The sequence below is a fragment of the Hibiscus syriacus genome, unplaced genomic scaffold, assembly GCF_006381635.1.
Source record: "Hibiscus syriacus cultivar Baekdansim isolate YM2019G1 unplaced genomic scaffold, ASM638163v2 tig00112407_pilon, whole genome shotgun sequence".
NCBI classification, from domain to species: Eukaryota; Viridiplantae; Streptophyta; class Magnoliopsida; order Malvales; family Malvaceae; genus Hibiscus; species Hibiscus syriacus.
In genome coordinates this window covers 51,740-70,183 of record NW_024063324.1, presented here as the reverse complement: position 1 = coordinate 70,183, position 18,444 = coordinate 51,740, and the positions used below count along the sequence as shown (strand labels likewise).

Below are 18,444 nucleotides of genomic sequence, written 5' to 3'. Positions count from 1 at the left end.
TAAACGGAACGTGGTAATGGTTCATTTAATTGCATACTAATTATGCATTCATTAAAATTACAAGATCATTTAATGGTTGTAAATTTGATTAGAAATGAAGTCCGAATCCTCACATTCCCTTGGGCGTTGTATTATTCTTGTGCCTATTGGTTATTTTGACGAAATTCTCAAAACTACAAGTTAAACAGAAGATATGATGGATGACTCGGTTGGTCAAAGCATAAAAGGAAAATGAAGAAACAAACCAGACCTATTGTATTTACAATTACACTTAAAAAGACGACTGAAACTAATTGAACTGATCTTCACTTTGGGAATCAAACCTCGTGCATTGAAAACTGCCTTGTGTTTTTCTCGTTTACAAACCCTAGGCCTACAATTATACTTAAATCAAAATTAAGAACAATATGAGATTCTTTCAAAGTATACTACACACCTTACAACATGTTACACTATTTAAAAGTTTTGGTATTTTGCTATTTGTTTCCTTTTTGGCATATAAGAAACATAAAAGCCAGACGTCTTGGGATTCATAATATTTTTTCGAACCATCTTCAGTAAAGTTAATTTATATTCTGGTTTAGGATCAAAGTCGAGTGAAAAATATATATTTTTCGGTTCAGTTTACCGAAAAGAGTAAATTGAAAATAATACGAACTCATAATGGATTAAATTCAATATGATCCAAATTAAAAAAGATAAACTGAAAATCTCCAATTTAAAAGATACCAAAAAAAATAGACTCAAATTTACACGACTTAAAACCACATAAATACAAGGTGCATTTTACCGTACTAATCTAATATCATGTCATCCGTGTCTGTGCCAAACTCTTTGCAAAGCGAAATCAATCTCTCCCGCGGTTGCAATAACCCTTTTCGCCTATGCAGTTTCTTCTTCACCTACTGATATTAACTTAATACTGAGATGACTTGTTATATTACCAATTTGAATGTCTGGAAATATTAAATTTCATCCAATTTTTAAGATAAAAATAGTGTTTAAATCGATCCATATTTATTAAAAATATTATTTTTATTTAATAAAATAGAGATTTAATTGAAATAAAATAATATATGAATAGATATTATTATAATTATCCCTAAATATATAAAGTGAATTACAATTTTTTGGACGAATATTTTTCACCTTAAACTCGAACCCAACATGATTAGAACATAATTTTAAAAAAATCTGACCCGACCCGAACCCGAATTTAAAAAAATCTGACCTAATCGGGTCAGGTTAGGTCAGAACCCGTTGGGTACGGGTCCCATGCCATCCCTACTCCTATGTACAAAAGGTCAAATAATATTTTTACATTTTCTTTATTATGCACTTTTCACTTCTAGTTGCTCCCCTTTCTGCCTTTGAATTTAATCACCATCATCATTGTCAAGAAGCAAGATTTGTCATGAAACTGAGTGAACCCAGCAATGGATGAAACATGAAAACACCATTGCAGCAAGAAATGTAATACCAAAACCAGGCTTTGGTATCTAAGTTACAAAAAGAAGAAAATGGTAAAGAACTGCTTCTTTCTCAATGGTCTTTGAATCTAAAATTGGTTGGTCTTTAGTATCATTCATAAAGAAGAATCAATGTACCTCATATGGGCGAGAACTAGTGTCATGTATGACTTTCGAAACTAAAATAAATTTTCTCACGAGGAAATCTGCTACGTAATCTTGCATAAGTGGTTAATACAATCTAAAAATGCTCATCGTCACCAATACTACCTATTGGGCTTTTGGTTGTGGTAACTTGAGCTTCCATCTTGCATCTTTATGGTGCTTGAGTTAGAATGTTGCTATATGGTGTTCTTAGAAATAGAAACATTGCGATTGCTGCCAGATTTATTAACTTATTCATATTTGTTAGCTTTCTTAATAAAACGTCTTTAGTTATTCTCTGAAGTGCGCATCAAACGCAAGGAAAATGATTAACTAACTTCTTGAAATTTCATACTTTCATTATTCTGATTGGGTATTTGCATAATGGTTCTTCTTCCCTCTTAGATGCAATTGTTTTGTTAATAAAGTTCATGAAGCCATTTGTATGTCAGGCCAACTGAGTTACTGAGATTGAAACATACCAGCTGTTGTCTTCCAGCATGACTCAAGGCTGGCTTTTATTTTATTTTATTTTTTTGTTTCCAGGTGGATCTGCCGGTGTAAAAGAGGTATTAAGTAAAGTTGGTGTAGAAGAGGCATTTAGAATGCATTGATTAAGTTTCCAAATATTTTCAGTTTGGTCTTCTGTTGGCTGCGTATTACAAAATGGTATGTAAATGGGATTTTCAATCATTTACAATTCTACAACTCTTTAGGATAAGTTTATTCTACAACTCCTGAGGATTTGAGGTTTCAAATGTTCAAGTGCTTCTCCGTCTTTCCTATTAGTCGGGAAAAAGAAAGGCCCGGAGATTCACGTGAAATACATTGATTCTCCTTTATGAATGATATCAAAGACCAACCAATTTTAGATTCAAAGACCTTTAAAAAAGAAACGATATCTTTATGAATATTTTGATCCCTCATAAAGTTGTTCATTCATTTCATTAAGCAACTTGTAAAACTTTGTTCTTCTCCATTTGGCTCTTCAACACATGCCCTTCTTCCCATATCAGTGAAATCATTAACATCATTGTCACAATCATTTTCTCTAACAGATTGATGATGATTGTGCATATTAAATGCATCTCACAACATACCTTCCATGTCATATTATCTAACGGATCGATGGTGAGAATTAGAAGGATAAGTCGAATAACTCGTGGAAGAAGATCTATGAGATGTAAACTCTCCATGAAATATCCATTTTTTTATATCCCTGAACAAAGCCAAAAACAACTAGATGCTCGTTGACAACTTTACAAATGTGCCAATTAATGTTAGCACACTTCTTACAACGGAAAAGAATCATATTCTCTTTGCTTGCATTCACAAAATCTAAATTTAGAAAAGTTTCGACTCCATTTCGATAGCCGTCGCTTACCCTTGACAAATCTGTTGAGTCAATCGATCGGATGAAATAGCCAAGAGGGGTGAATTGACAAATAAAATTTTGGTGGAAGATTAACAGAAAATAAAAATATTTGTACAGCGATTTAGAGTGGTTCGACTTTCTCAACCAAAGTATACGTCCACTATCTTAGCTATTCACACTAAGGATTTTCCACAAATTCACTAATTTGTCTTTCTTTTGAGGACAAAGAGTAACCTTATAACTCCCTCATGAATTATACCGCAAATTCTTGAGACACTCTCACTCAAAGAGAAAATTACAAATTTCGCAAACTTAGAAGGAAAACCTCACAAGGTAAGATTGTTTGCACAGTTCTAGAACAAAGAAAGAACAATAAAAAATGAATATGATTGAGCACAAATTGTGTTCTTGAAAGGAAAATGAATATTGAATGGATGTTGGCTTGAATTGCTCAAACTTGATGTTTAAAGCTTTCTATTTTGTTTCTCTAGCTTTTCTTCTTCATCAATGGTTTCAAGACTTGTTTAAATACCCCTTGAATGAATTCTGAACAATTGGGATGATCATGGAGTCAATAGAGTCGTTGTTGTATGTTTTCCACTTCAAAAAGCTGTTGAGAGTGTATGGGTATCGGTACTCCGTTAAGGGGGTATTGATACTACCTGTATAAAATTCAAATATTTCGACCGTTGCATAACCAACAGTATCGATACCTCTCACGGTATCGGTACCCATTTTGCATTTGATGTTTGGCTCGGAGTCAAAATCACGTAAGTAGTATCAGTACCCATAACCATGGTATCGGTACTACTATATAAGGGTATCGATACCTTGTAGGGTATCGATACCTTGTAGGGTATCGGTACCTCTTTTTTATTCGATGTTTGAGGGGTATCGATACTGTCCAAGGAGGTATCGGTACTACCCTATTTAAAACTCAATTTTAACTCGATTATGGTTCGAAATACTTTGTAAAAATTATTTCAAAAATATTTTAAAAGTGAAACACAATTTTTCATTTAAGAGTAAAATTGAAATTTGAAGACTTGGATTAATATTTATAATATTCGAATAACTAAATTATATATTATATTTGAAATCGAATATAAAATCTTAAAATTCATTAACATTTTATTTATTATATCAAAACATCAAAATGTTTTCAATAATCTCCCTCTTTTTGATATAACAAAACATTTTAGAAATTTTAAGATTTTCTTTTGAAAAATCACTTTGAAAAATTATTATTACTCCCCTTACTATATTCTCCCCCTTTTTGTTAAATCAAAAAGACTATATAAATTTTAAACAAAATAGCCAAATTGATGTATAGTTTAAGCTGCTAAGATCAAGCCAAGAGAAATATTAGCCATTAGTCCACATAATCAATATTCATAAACAATATGCAATTGGGATTGGTCATATTTGTACTAAGATGCAAAAGCTAAGAAATCAACATAGATATTCACTTAAGATCAAAATATTAATCATTCAAAGTCAAACATTCAACACAAAAAATATCCAAATAACCAAACAACCAAACATCCAACATATAAATCCATCAAAATGTTAAGACAATATTTAGGTTCAAAACAGAGATCAACTAAAAGAAAACTAGCAAGAGTGGGCAATCATCTGTAGGAGGATCGGGATCGAATCGATGTGCTCTAAGGAAAGCAACATCGCGAGTGAGTGAGTCGAGCCTCTCATCTACTGTATTGAATCTATTTTCCATTGCTTTGCGGTGAGCTCGATTTTCCCTTTGAGTCTCCAACTGTTGAGTTCCCATAGCAGTCAAATGGGACTCTAAGGATACGAACCTCAAGTCCAATGTCTCCATAAAAGACTGAAAGTATGAAGACAGTGTATTATCTTGCCTAGTTGGCTTATCTTCGGGTTGATTTACAGGATCGTCGACATCCCGTAAAAGATCTTCAAGCTCTTGAGTTGGAGCAGCTCGTTATGGGCTAGCATCGGGTGTTTTCTTCGTTTAGCGAACCCAATTATCTTTGTCACCCGTCCATCCCGATTTTCGAAGAGATATAAAGTTTATTTCGGAGGTTAGTGGGATGCCTACATCAAAGTCTACCTTAAGACCTTCTTTGATAAACATGTTACTTAGTAGATAACCATAAACTAAGGTTTCAACTCATTTTGAAGAAATGTTGTTTACGTTTTTTACAAGTTCCCCAAAGATAATTTGAGGGAGATTTATTTTCTTATTATGTTGGATACAATGTATCCACCATAAGTCAAGAGCTCTAAGCGTGGAGTATTTTACTCTGGATGCTCTGATACCAATTGTTGGGATTTACGAAAGCATGAATTGACAACCGAAAGGGTTCGTCGATAGGGGTTGGATCAGTTTTTGTGTTTAGGGAGTAAGGAGATTGAAAGATAGAAAATTGCACAGCGATTTATAGTGGTTTGACTTCTCAACCAATTCAACATCCACTACCTTAGCTCCTTACCAAGGATTTTCCAACAAATTCGTTAATTTGTTCTTTCTTTTTCAAGGATAAAGAGATAACATTTACAACTCCCTAGTTTTTCTTGGGTTAAACTAGAACCAATCCCTAGCTTTTAACAGGCTCAGCTAGAACCAGAACCCCTTTACAAGGAAAAGAAATGTAAACAAGAAAACTTCTCTAAGGTAGGTGTTTACAATAATTAAGCTCACAAGAACAAAATATTTACAAGAGAAAGATTAAATAAGATTGAAAAACTTTTCTCTTATGTTTGATTGCTTGGATAGTTCTCTATATCCTTCAACTGTCATCTGCTTGTTTTTATAGCTTGAAATGAGTTTGAAGTCGTATCTAGCCGTTGGGGATTCATTTTTTTCAAAATAAAACTTCCCAGAACAAGTAGTATCGGTACTCCTTCAATGAGTATCAGCATTACCTTTGTAATATTTGAATTTTTTACCGTTGGGCTTGATATTATTGTAGCAGTATCGATACTACCGTAGCAGTATCGGTACTCATTTTGCATTCGATGTTTTTTAGCATCGACACTGTTCATTACTGTTCACACAGTGTCAGTACTATTCATACAATATCGATATTTTCATACAGTGCAGTACTATTCATAAAAACATTTTGTGCTCAATTTCAAATTAAATGGACTTTGAATTATTTTTGAAAACTTTGAAAACCATGAATGAATTCAATTCAAGTCCAAAAACATTTTTCCATAAATTTTTATATCAAAACATAGTTCAACAATCTCCCCCCTTTTTGATATAACAAAACATTTGAAAAATTGTTTTTGGCAAAACTCCCCCTTAATAAAATATTTAATGAAAAATACCAATTGTTGCCAATTGTTGGAAAATATATGAAAATGTTAAGCTCCCCCTTTTTCATTATGAAATTGAATATTTTTTCAAACCATACTTCTCCCCATTTTTGTTATATAAAAAATAATTCATCTTTAAAGTTCTAAAATAACTTTGGAGAGTAAGTGATAAATTTGTCATTTAAAAATTATTTGAAAAAATCAAAGATCCCCCTCAATAAGTGCATTTCCAAACAAAAGTTAGCTTTAAAAACTTGCACTTAAACAAAATTGAATTTCAACAAAGAATAAAAACATATTAGAACCACATGAAATTCAATATATCCAAGTCTAAAATACTTTATGCAATATCAATTGTTGAAATTAAGTGCATATGCATAAAGTTTTCTAAAATGTTATGCATTTGAAAATTTTTGATATCAATTGTTAGAGAGATATCATTTTCATTTAAATCACATGCATAAACATTCAAATTTAAGTCAAAAAATTACAATTTATAAAATCAAAGTATTTAAAAAATTGATATCAATTGTTAGAGAGATATCATTTGCATTTAAAACCAATTTTAAACAAAAATCCTTATGATGAACAAAAATTATGAAAAATCATAAAAATTTTAAAATGTTCATCATAAACATTTTTCAACATACATGAGATTAAAAACAATGCATAATAATTTAAAATAAAAAACCCATGCATGCTTAAACCCAAATGTGCAACCAAATAACTAAAACAAATTAATTAAGCTTAGAGGTTACCCATTCCTTTTCAACGTGTGGCTAGAGCATTTAAGCATCATCACTTTTATCATCATTGCTCCCATACACCTACAAGAGACATGTATTTGGATTTTGCTATCCAAATTGCATTGGATCCTTGGACATTAGTTTCAATGCCCCTTGTTCCCTTAGGAACCCATACTTGTCTAATTTTAAAACGTTTTCCTTTCTTTAATGGACAAGTATGTTCCAAATGACCATGAAAATGACAATGTGAGCATTTTTCCATTTTTAAACATAATGTGTTGTTTTTATAAATTAATTCTTTTTCTTTTGTTAAGCTTTCAAGCTTAACTTTTAAATCAAAATTTTCTTTTTTCTAAAACATTGATTTTGACTTTTGAAAGCTCTAAATTATTTTTGCAAAGTTTCATTTTGATTTTCAAAATCAACTTTTGCTTTCAAAACCAAATTATTTTCATTTTTAAGTTTTGAAATTAATTTAGTATATTTGGAATTAATGGTCTTAAATCCCAAATACAACTTATTATAAGCATCTTGTAACTCATCAAAAGAATATGAATTAAATTCATTTGAGTTAGAAGATACCTCAGGCTCTTCACGAACCATTATATACACCACCTTTGTTGGTTCTTCTTTCTTGTTTTCATGGATTTCCTCGAGCTTATTCCAAAGCTCCTTCGTACTTGACCACGAAGAAACTCCTTCATAGATTTCAGGACCAAATGCACAAAACACCATGTGCATGGCCTTGGCATTTTGTTGAGCTTTCTTCCGTTCTTGGTCACTCCACTTCTTCTTCTTCTTCTTTGGAGAAGAGTATCCGCTCTGGATCATCTCCCGTGCATCAAGATCATTGGCTTGAATAAATAACTTCATTAATTTCATCCAATGATGGTAGTTGGCTCCATTGAAGTATGGAGGCTTGTTGGTTGGTAGGGAGTCTTCCATGTTGAACGAGCCGGAGGTAGAATCCATTTTCTTAGTTATTTCAGAAATTGGTAGATCTTCTTCGAGGATCGTCTCAAGGTGGTTAAACCTTCTAACGAGTTAAGCTCTGATACCAATTATTGAGTTAATCGATCAAATGAAATAGCTAAGAGGGGGTGAATTGGCAAATAAAATTTTGGTGGAAGCTTAATAGAAAATAAAAATATTTGCACAGCGATTTAGAGTGGTTCGACTTTCTCAACCAAAGTCAACGTCCACTACCTTAGCTATTTCACTAATTTGTCTTTCTTTTGAGAACAAAGAGTAACCTTACAACTCCCTCGAGAATTATACCCCAAATTCTTGAGACACTCTCTCAAAGAGAAAATTACAAATTTTGCAAACTTCAAGGTAAGATTGTTTGTACAATTCTAGAACAAAGAATAACACTAAAAATGAATACGATTGAGCACAAATTGTGTTCTTGAAAGGAATATTAAATGGATGTTGGTTGAATTGCTCAAACTTGATGTTTAAGGCTTTCTCTTTGTTTCTCTAGATTCTCTTCTTCATCAATGAACATTGGTGATGATCATGGAGTCAATAGAGCTGTTGTTTTATGTTTTCAACTTCAAAAAGTTGTTGGGAGCGTATGGGTATCGGTACTCCATTAAGTGGGTATCGATATTGCCTTTATAAAATCAAATATTTTGATCCTGCAAAACCAACGGTATCGATACCTCTCATGGAATCGGTATCCATTTTGCATTCGACGTTTGTCTCGGAGTCAAAATCACGTAAGTAGTCTTGGTACCCATAACCATGGTATGGTACTTCTATATAAGGGTATCGATACCTTGTAGTGTATCGATATCTCTTTTTTATTCGATGTTTGAGGGGTATTGATACTGTCCAAGGAGGTATTGGTACTACCCTATTTAAACTCAATTTTGACTCTATTATGGTTCGAAATACTTTATAAAAATTGTTTCAAAAATATTTTAAGAGTGAAACACAATTTTTCATTTAAGAGTAAAATTAAAATTTGAAGACTTGGAGTATATTTATAATATTCGAATAACTAAATTAAATATTATATTTGAAATCGAATATAAATCTTAAAATTCATTAATATTTTATTTGTTATATCGAAACTTCAAAATGTTTTCAATAAAATCCATTCAACTCTTATCTATTTCGTATTTCTGGAATATCAATTTTAAATGTTAATTGCTAATATTATAGAGAAAGGGCACAACTAAATATAATCATTACATTTCAATTTCGGCTATTTTCATCAATTAACTACATTAATCTTATATTCATTCTTTTAACTTTATAGCTTTCCATCTCAATTTGTCAATGTAAGATCTCAATAAAATCTATTCTCAGTACTTAATTCTTCAACATTCTATTTTTCAGTCGGTAAAAGAATACCATTAAATTGGACTTCCATAAAACTGTTCTTTTCAATTAAAGGGTGTACGTCAACCAAACAAACATGGTACTTCAGTTATACCACTATTTACAATAACATTCATGATACAAATAACAAAGGGGGCATATTCACTTAAACCAAACTAAATCCTGTAGAACACTAACAACACGATGTTTGAAGAAACTAGTCTAAGTTTTGAATTGATAGCTGGAGCGGTATGATTTCCTCAATAATCCTACAAGTTTGATTGCCTACTTGATGAACTTGGTGAAGTAAACCCAAGATCTCAATGTTCACTTTCAAGTTCATTTTACCAGACATATGATATTACTGAAGCAGTGGAGATATACTTTTTGAGACCATCGTTGATGCATGATATGTGTTACTTCATTTTAGTATATATAGCTATTGGCTATATAGATATTGGAGTGTTTTAGTATTGTACTCGAAGAAAGAATTCTAATTTTTTTAGGTTCACTTTTGCAGGAAAATTATGTCTTACAAAGTTGTTATTAGAATAATTGTAATGTTTGTTGCTGAACTCAATTTTCCCTAAATTTTTCTTTCTCTTATTTGGAAGGATGGAAACATGGGGTATTGATACACAATTTCGTTCTTAATTTGCCTGTGATAGGCATCAAAAGTTTGTATTACAGTAAAATTCTTGACCTAACATATTAGGAGGGTGAATTTTTTTTAAAAATTTGTTGGTTATATTCTTCAAACAACTGAATCAATTAACTTAGTAAGACACAAGATAGTATGTACTCGAAGAAAGAATTCTAATTTTTTTAGGTTCACTTTTGCAGGAAATATTATGTCTTACAAAGTTGTTATTAGAATAAATTGTAATGTTTGTTGCTGAACTCAATTTTCCCTAAATTTTTCTTTCTCTTATTTGGAAGGATGGAAACATGGGGTATTGATACACAATTTCGTTCTTAATTTGCCTGTGATAGCATCAAAAGTTTGTATTACAGTAAAATTCTTGACCTAACATTAGGAGGGTGAATTTTTTTTTAAAAATTTGTTGGTTATATTCTTCAAACAACTGAATCAATTAACTTAGTAAGACACAGAATCAAATTCAAACAGAGTCTTAAGACTAATTTACTCAAGAAGCCATGTTTAAGCAATGAATAAGCTCGCAAAACCTATAGCTAAGGGGAAATGGAATGGAACTGACTATCACTACTTTTACATTCAAAACAATTTCCTCAATTTTTCCAAACAATATAATAAAAGGATTTAATCAATAATGAATGAAGATACAACAATTGTAACACCCCCAACCCGTTCCCGACCCGAATACGAGTCTGAGATGTCTATCAACCTTTCAATCATTTCTTATATAATAGAGGAAAATTTAAGATTAAATTTAAACATATTGAATTTACATATAACTTAAAAAGTTTACAAAAACTGTTCAGAGCTTATACATTTTAATCCCTTAAATACATGCCAACACTATAATACAACAGGAAACCTACTGTTGATTCTTCTGATCTGATCTTTGCAGAAGTTACGATGTCTCTACTGCCTATTTTCTCTTTGGAACTTCTCTGATCCTACGTGTGAAACACTCACACACTAAGTCATAGACTTAGTGAGACATATAAATGAATAATAGAAACTCTCATTATTGAAAAATGCATGTACATTAAAAATTTCAGATGACGCGCAACTGTGTGTCATTAATCTATGACGCACATTTATGACACACATTTATGACGCACATTTATGACGCTCATTGCGCGTCATTGAAGCCACCGTCATAAATTAAGATGACACACATTTGTGTGTCATAAATTTATGACACGCATGTATGACTTACATTTAGCGTCATTGAAGCCCCCGTCATAAATCTGCTTGACTCACATTTGTGTGTCATAAATTTATGACACGCATGTATGACTTACATTGCGTGTCATTGAAGCACACGTCATTAAAAAACGACACACGTTCGTGTGACGTGATTGTATTTCGTAAATTATATATATATTGTAGATTGACAAATAACAAACTAAATCACATTTAATGCCTCATAAAGTAAATCTATGTATATTATATATAAGCAATCCATTTGCATACAAATATTCACATTAAGTTATCAAAAATTGTATTAATCATATGTCGATACAAATATCACAGCAATAAAGCTTACCACATAAGATACCCATTCTTTGCGAATATCATCAATGTCATCATCCGTGTATTCTTCCTTCCCATTGCCAACCTAAGTAAAAAAATGAATAATATATAATTTGTACTTATTTAAAGTGAAGTACATAATTAACTATTAAGAGTACTAAAATGACCAATTTTACATATGCATTCTTTGAAGTATAATAACATTATGCAAAGTCATCAAATCAGCATTATAAAAAGTACCAACTTTGTTCACAACAATAACAACACGAATAATAAACTTATGCACTATATGATCCGAAAATCAACGATGTCTATACTTTCAATAAAAAAATATATGGCATGAACAACTGAATCGGGTTAATCATATCGCACTGGGACACTATTTGGTTAGTTATATTTGGAGGAATGTCAAATCGAGGTTAGTGGTTTGGCCAAGATTTTTAGACCCAAGACGCTGTTCACTTGAATCCTATTTCAACTGCAATTAAGAAGCATTTGCATAGATGCCAAAGTACCAAATGGACATCTCTTACATATCAAAACCAGAAATTTCTTTAAGATAGAGAAATGAAGTGCATGTGTTCACTGAAGCTCACCAGGAAGAAGTACAGTATGTGGAGAGAAACAGGCTTGATCTTGCAGTACCAAAAAGACCTTTAGCCAATATTGTGAAAGGCCTACATCAAGCAAAGAATATTAAGTCTAAATAAAAACGCTTTGTAATATAAATAACTTGTAGGTCTTATAAAGACAATTACAGGACAATCAAAAGAATATAAAACAAAAGCCCTGATAATCGTGTTCTTTTTTCACGTATTGTTACGGTAATTGCTTATAATGACTTTAGAAGAACGAAGAATAATGTGAAATGATCATCGAAATTCAAAAGATCCTAATTTCATAGTTTCATCTTCACTGGCAGTGGTTAGTTGGAGTCAGTTCGTATGTGGTCAGGTGAAGACGGAAATTGGTAGATGGGTTCACAAATTGACTAGTTTGACACAGAAAGCATTTTGTTAAAATGACAAAAGCAAAAATGAACAAAAGCAAAATGAACAAAAGCATTTCGTTAAAAGTCCAAACTTAATAAAAAGAAAGTCTGGTTTTGCCAGTTTAACTAGTTTTTCAGGCTCTTGGTTTACAGTTTTTATTGGCTCTTAATTTTTTTATTTAACTTACATGGTTGAATCGTTAGACCAACTAGGTCTGAATGAATAGGTTGATCCGGTCAGGCTTGTATTACCTAAATTCTTTAATCATTTTTGTGCAAATAATGATGAAATGGCAACTAATTCAGTCTTAGAAACTTTGAACATACCTGCTAGTAGTGCACAATGTAGTCCTGCATGATATAAGAAGTAATTGATATGATTTTAGTAAAGATTTCCTAAATGAATCCCCAAGTTACAGAGAATAAAAAATAGAGGAAGGAAAATCACCATAGCTGAGTGCTGCATTCAGGGAATTAACTTGCAAGAATGCATATATCATTATTTTGATTTTTGAATTAAACTATATACAAGTACATTGAAACCAATAGTTCTGGCCCAATTGCAAATCTTAATTTATTTTGATACATCCTGGTGGCTCGGTATAAGATGTATATACAAGCTATGCCGGTCTTTGGAAATAATTAAGATCAAACAAACACTAGCAAGAAATTTATAAGGGTCGCAGGCTGCCATCACCTTTCAGGAATAACAGAGCTATGATGCACTGACGCTCTTTGACATGGAGTATTCAAATGTTGGACAGATATAGCTCTGATATTGCAAAATGTATCAAACACACAATATCAAAAGAATAAAATAAAGTATCAATTTACATTTTAAAAATCAATTAAAAATTAATTTTAAAAGTTTTAAAAATCAATTAAAACTAATAAGTATCAATTTACATTTTTATTGTATATTATATAAATATTTTTTTAAAGTGTCCTGCCATGCTCCTAATTTTTTGAAATCCTAGTATGATTATGTCCATGATGTACCCCTATTGTGTGTCTTTGTCTGTGTATCCGAGATGATATGAAGTTATAGTCATCATTGGAAGATTTTAACACGTTACTGTGATGCCAATAACTTTGGATGTAAATGCAACAGAACTGTACCGGTATAGAAAGATAATGTCTTCAACATTTGTAGAGTTCTCATATGGTCGTAGCACGCTCATGGTGTAAAATTTTATTTTCTCAGACTGAAAATGGTTATAGAAGGGAAGAGTGTAAGATCAATAAGTTAAAAGGTCAATGAGTGTATGTGTGCGTGTTTTTCCCTTATTAATCTCTAGATGAACATGCCATTAATTATGAGAATACAGTAATGTGTACCTTTGGTAAGCAACTTTTATTAAGTAACTTGATCAAGTGAGTGCACACCAGAACCTGCAAAATAAAAGTATTGCATGCCCCCAATAGTTTATTGATAACTATTATAGTAAACACACAGTCAATCATTCAATAAGTTACAATTTCGCTTAAATTCTTTCATAACTTCATATAACCACCATAAATATTATGTTTCAATTAAATCAGCAGCCAAACAACAAATATGCCTTCCTGAGCTTGGAAATAAACAGTGGTGAATGCTAAAGCCAAGTAATTAAACAAGCTGAGCAAAAAACTGTGGAGTTTTAGTACTTAGCTCCAGATGAGAGTACACATATGTTACCAAGGGTGAATTTCGATATAGATTTCGCTATGAACATATTACTTCTCCAGTTTTTCCATATTTCAATATCAAACCTTAAATCAGAATATCAAAACATGTCTGAGATGGATAAGTGGGGGTAAACACATATAGCAAAACATTTTTACTCGTTGACATAGTAGAATCGATCTACCCATCAGATTATAACAATAGCTGATATTTTGTGGGAGGAAAACCAGATCAGCAAACCTTTGGTGGAACATCTAAGTTGACAAAGCGTTATGGTCCCACCAAGAAGACCAATGCCATCTAAATTCAAAAGGATACAATACCTCGATATTTGTGGTACTGATAACCAGAAATTATATATATGTGTTATGAGGTAAAGAGTAGACACCAACGTCTGTCAGGGTTCCTTTACCAAATTCATCCACCAAAACATAAAGACCGTGAAGTTGTCTGCCTGTGAAATTATCACCATCAACATTAAAAAGTGGAAATTTCCTAAACGGCCCAAAACTCTTTCAAATAAGAGATGACAAAGCTGAAATTTTGTAGCACTCTATTCAAATTTACAAAGCTACTTTAAAATCCAAATCTATTTATTTGTATTATATTTGATTATTATCTGAATCAGACCAAATATACGAGTCCCTCAAATCTCTAAATTTAATATGACAAAAGTAAAAAGTAAAGCAATTACTGATTTGGATATATGATTCAGAACCAGTTACAAAAGTAAAGCAGATTCGGATAATGGATATCATGTTAATATCTGCATCCACTCGAATCTAGTCAATTAAAATTGCACTATCCAAATCCTTAAATATCCAATAAAAAATCAGATATACGTAAATATCCAAAATTGCACTATCAATCAGTGTACCTTAGCTCATTCCCACTGATGTAGATCTATCATAAAAGTGGACTGTTCTGTAGTCATAAGCTTGCCTCCCATCGCACAGAATATCCTATGAAAATGGGAAACACGGTTCCTAACATACCAGATAAATACTAACAGATACATAATTTTAAGAATGAATTTAGCAACAAGCAGAAGTTACCTCAATTAATCCAACTGTTGCAACATCACCAGGTACAAAACTTCCAATATGAGAAGGGAAACAATTAAAGCCACCTAGGAAAACCATAAATTTGTAAGTACAATAAAAGGATGATTTTGTAGGCTACTAAAGTATTTATCTCCAAAGTATCATGAATTTAGTATTTCAAATAGGTACAGTTACATAAATCCATCAAAACTTGGCAAATGCACGCACAGAATCACACGCCTTTTACAAATATGCTTCCACTAGAAAAGTACACCAGACTCACCTACTTATAGATGCTTTTCCTTGAATAATTAGGACCAGTGATGATATGAATCCTTCTTGAAAATAACATAACTTATAATTTGGAGGGCGGGAAGAACTTCACATGAAATATTCAGATAAGGCTTTTCTAGATGAGACGCATTTTCCTGAGATTTTTACATGCTACCATTGACTTTTAACTCAACTTACCTTCATCAAGAATCTTTGTGTTAGTAGGGATAAATGTATCTATGTCATTTCCTGCAAAAATGCATGTAGACCAGTATGGAGTTGTTATTTCTTATTAGAGAAAAAATGATGTCACTTTTAATAATAATTCTCTTGATAGTTTTTTTAAGAAAGAATTGTAAAATTGTAAGTAGATGGTTCCTTCATTCTATTTTGTATATCAAGAATGGTCTCCATGGTTAAAGTAGGCCTCACATAATTGTTCTGGCGAGCAACCATTGCCAATGACAACAGGCTAACATCAATATGAAGATATTATTGTTAGTAACACAACTACCTCGGACACATTTATGTTTAGAGAAGAGAAAAAAATAGAGATAAAGAGAACCTTTTATCATTCTTACCAATCAAGTTCAGACACAAAGTTCACAGCCTTGTGTAAATGTTGAGAACGTTAATACGTCTTAGACCAAGTCTCTGATAATTGCCCTCTCCATATCTTCGTTAATGAATTTAAGAATTAATGTTACAAAGAAATTCACTAAATTCACGTTACCTTGTTAACTAACATGACCTTTCACTTGCTAGGAGCAGCATGGGCTGGTATACAGTTTTTTAAGATGGTTTAATTCGAAACTTGTAAATATTTTTTTGATAAATGAAAATTGTAAATATAACACAGCTGGACTTAAAAACTTAGAAATGAATTACAAAGCATACCTAGAACTTTATGATAAATGTCTCCAAGAAGGTTATCTAATTCTCGTGTCTTTGGAGTACGATAAAAGAATCTTTTTGTTTCTCCATCAGTATCAGAGAACTGATTTTCCATAGCATATTCTCCAATAGATGCAATAAAAGTGGGAATAACAGACACAACCATTTAAATATGAAGACAATATCAACTTAATTAGCCTTGAAAATATAACATTAGACAATTACTAATTTAGCTAGCCATCTAATGCATGCATCAACTTACTGCAAATTCAAGATCTTTAATTCTCGCTTGTGCATATCATCAGTTTCTCTTCAAAAAACACATCAGTATCCAACGACAGACAAACAAAAATTATCATGCTAAATGTTAATTAAGATGTACTTACATTAGAGTAAGATTATGTTTAGTATCACAGGAATTGATTGACACATGGATGAGAAGAGACACAGACCCACCTATTTGATGAATATAAACAATACAAGGGGCAAATTTCTCTTTGCATAAATGAGGAACTTATTCAAGCTCTAACAATGAAAATTATGAGGATGCTAATTTATGTTAATATACATGTATGAACATAAATGATATTTTGAATTCGTAATATAAATGCTTTATACACTAACAAGTGCCTCTTCCAGAAATTCTTGCAATTCCTCTTATATTTGTCTCAGCTCATCCAACTGCGCACAGATGAAAATAACACTAATGTGAGATGTTTTCTAAAAAAATGAGAAAAACATTCCTAGAAAAAACAAGCTATCATCACAGAAAAATCAAAAGTAATGCCTAACCTCATCATAGAAACCCTCTTTCAACTTGTATCTCATAACCCTTCTCTTTACTTTTGCATCTATACACCAATAACTGTGGAAACCCAAATTGAATGGTGGAATAGAGAATGAGGAATACCTGTGGAAACCCTTGATTTTTGACTCCCTCGACTGCATTGTGGTGAATGGCCAAACCAGTGGAGGTTGCAAAGACAAAAAGGGAAAAAAGAGAAACTGGGGGAAACTCATCTGGCGTGAACTTTTGTTAACGAGGGAAGATCAAGCGGGAAATGATGAAAATAAGGGGGGAATTAGAATACGACTCATAAGATGGCACACAATTAAAACTATACTCCGTGTTTTTGTAATTTTTTTTGGATTATGACTATTAAATATGACACACATTATTGTAAGTATAAATCGTTCAGATTTTAAAAAACATGACATTTTTTTATGACATACATGTTTTGCAAGTCTTAAATTAGCGTATGTCATCGTCGTGTGTCATTAAGATATATTTTCTTGTAGTGGTACATAGGTTATGCACATATGCTATCACCACAGCTCGTATAGGGTCTCACTAGGGGCATATAAAATTCTGTCCCGAATGACCTCATGTAGATGTCCCGAAGGACCACATATAACCCTCGACTCTTGACATGCCAACTATACCCCTATCTCTCTTATCACATAACATGGGCTTTCACTTATGTCATTTCACATATCATATAGTCATATAATTTCATATCTTCATATCGCATATATCATGCAATATTCTCATTGAGTCTTGTATCACATTATCACATATATCATATCACATATATCATATCACATATTTTATCTCTTATGATCATATAACTTATTATCATGCATACATGCATTCACATAGATCACATATAGAGATGCTCTTAACATCTAGACATACTCATATACTCATGCACACCTAAGCAACATATCACTACATGCTTGTATTTGGGTACTCATGTAATTTAATATCGGAATTAGACTCATCGCAAGTCTTAATTCCCTAACATGACTTATATTTGATATCATGTACTCACCTTGGTCTCACTTTCCAATACCAATCTCTTATATTTCTCTCGTAAATCTTACTCTGACGGCCTGTTCGAACTTTTCTTTTGAATGATATCTACACGAATATACAGTCAAATAAATATTGGGATTCAAATTACTCGAAGAGATTTTTACCAATGCAAACTAATTAAAACACTAATTTCAAGTTCTCAACTCAAGTAGTA

General features: G+C 32.0%; 1 pseudogene; it reads right to left on the bottom strand.

Annotated features, from left to right (window-relative positions):
• Positions 1 to 12,021: 12,021 nt before the first annotated feature.
• Positions 12,022 to 16,580, bottom strand: LOC120179187 (annotated as a pseudogene).
• Between the last annotated feature and the right edge of the window lie 1,864 nt (positions 16,581 to 18,444).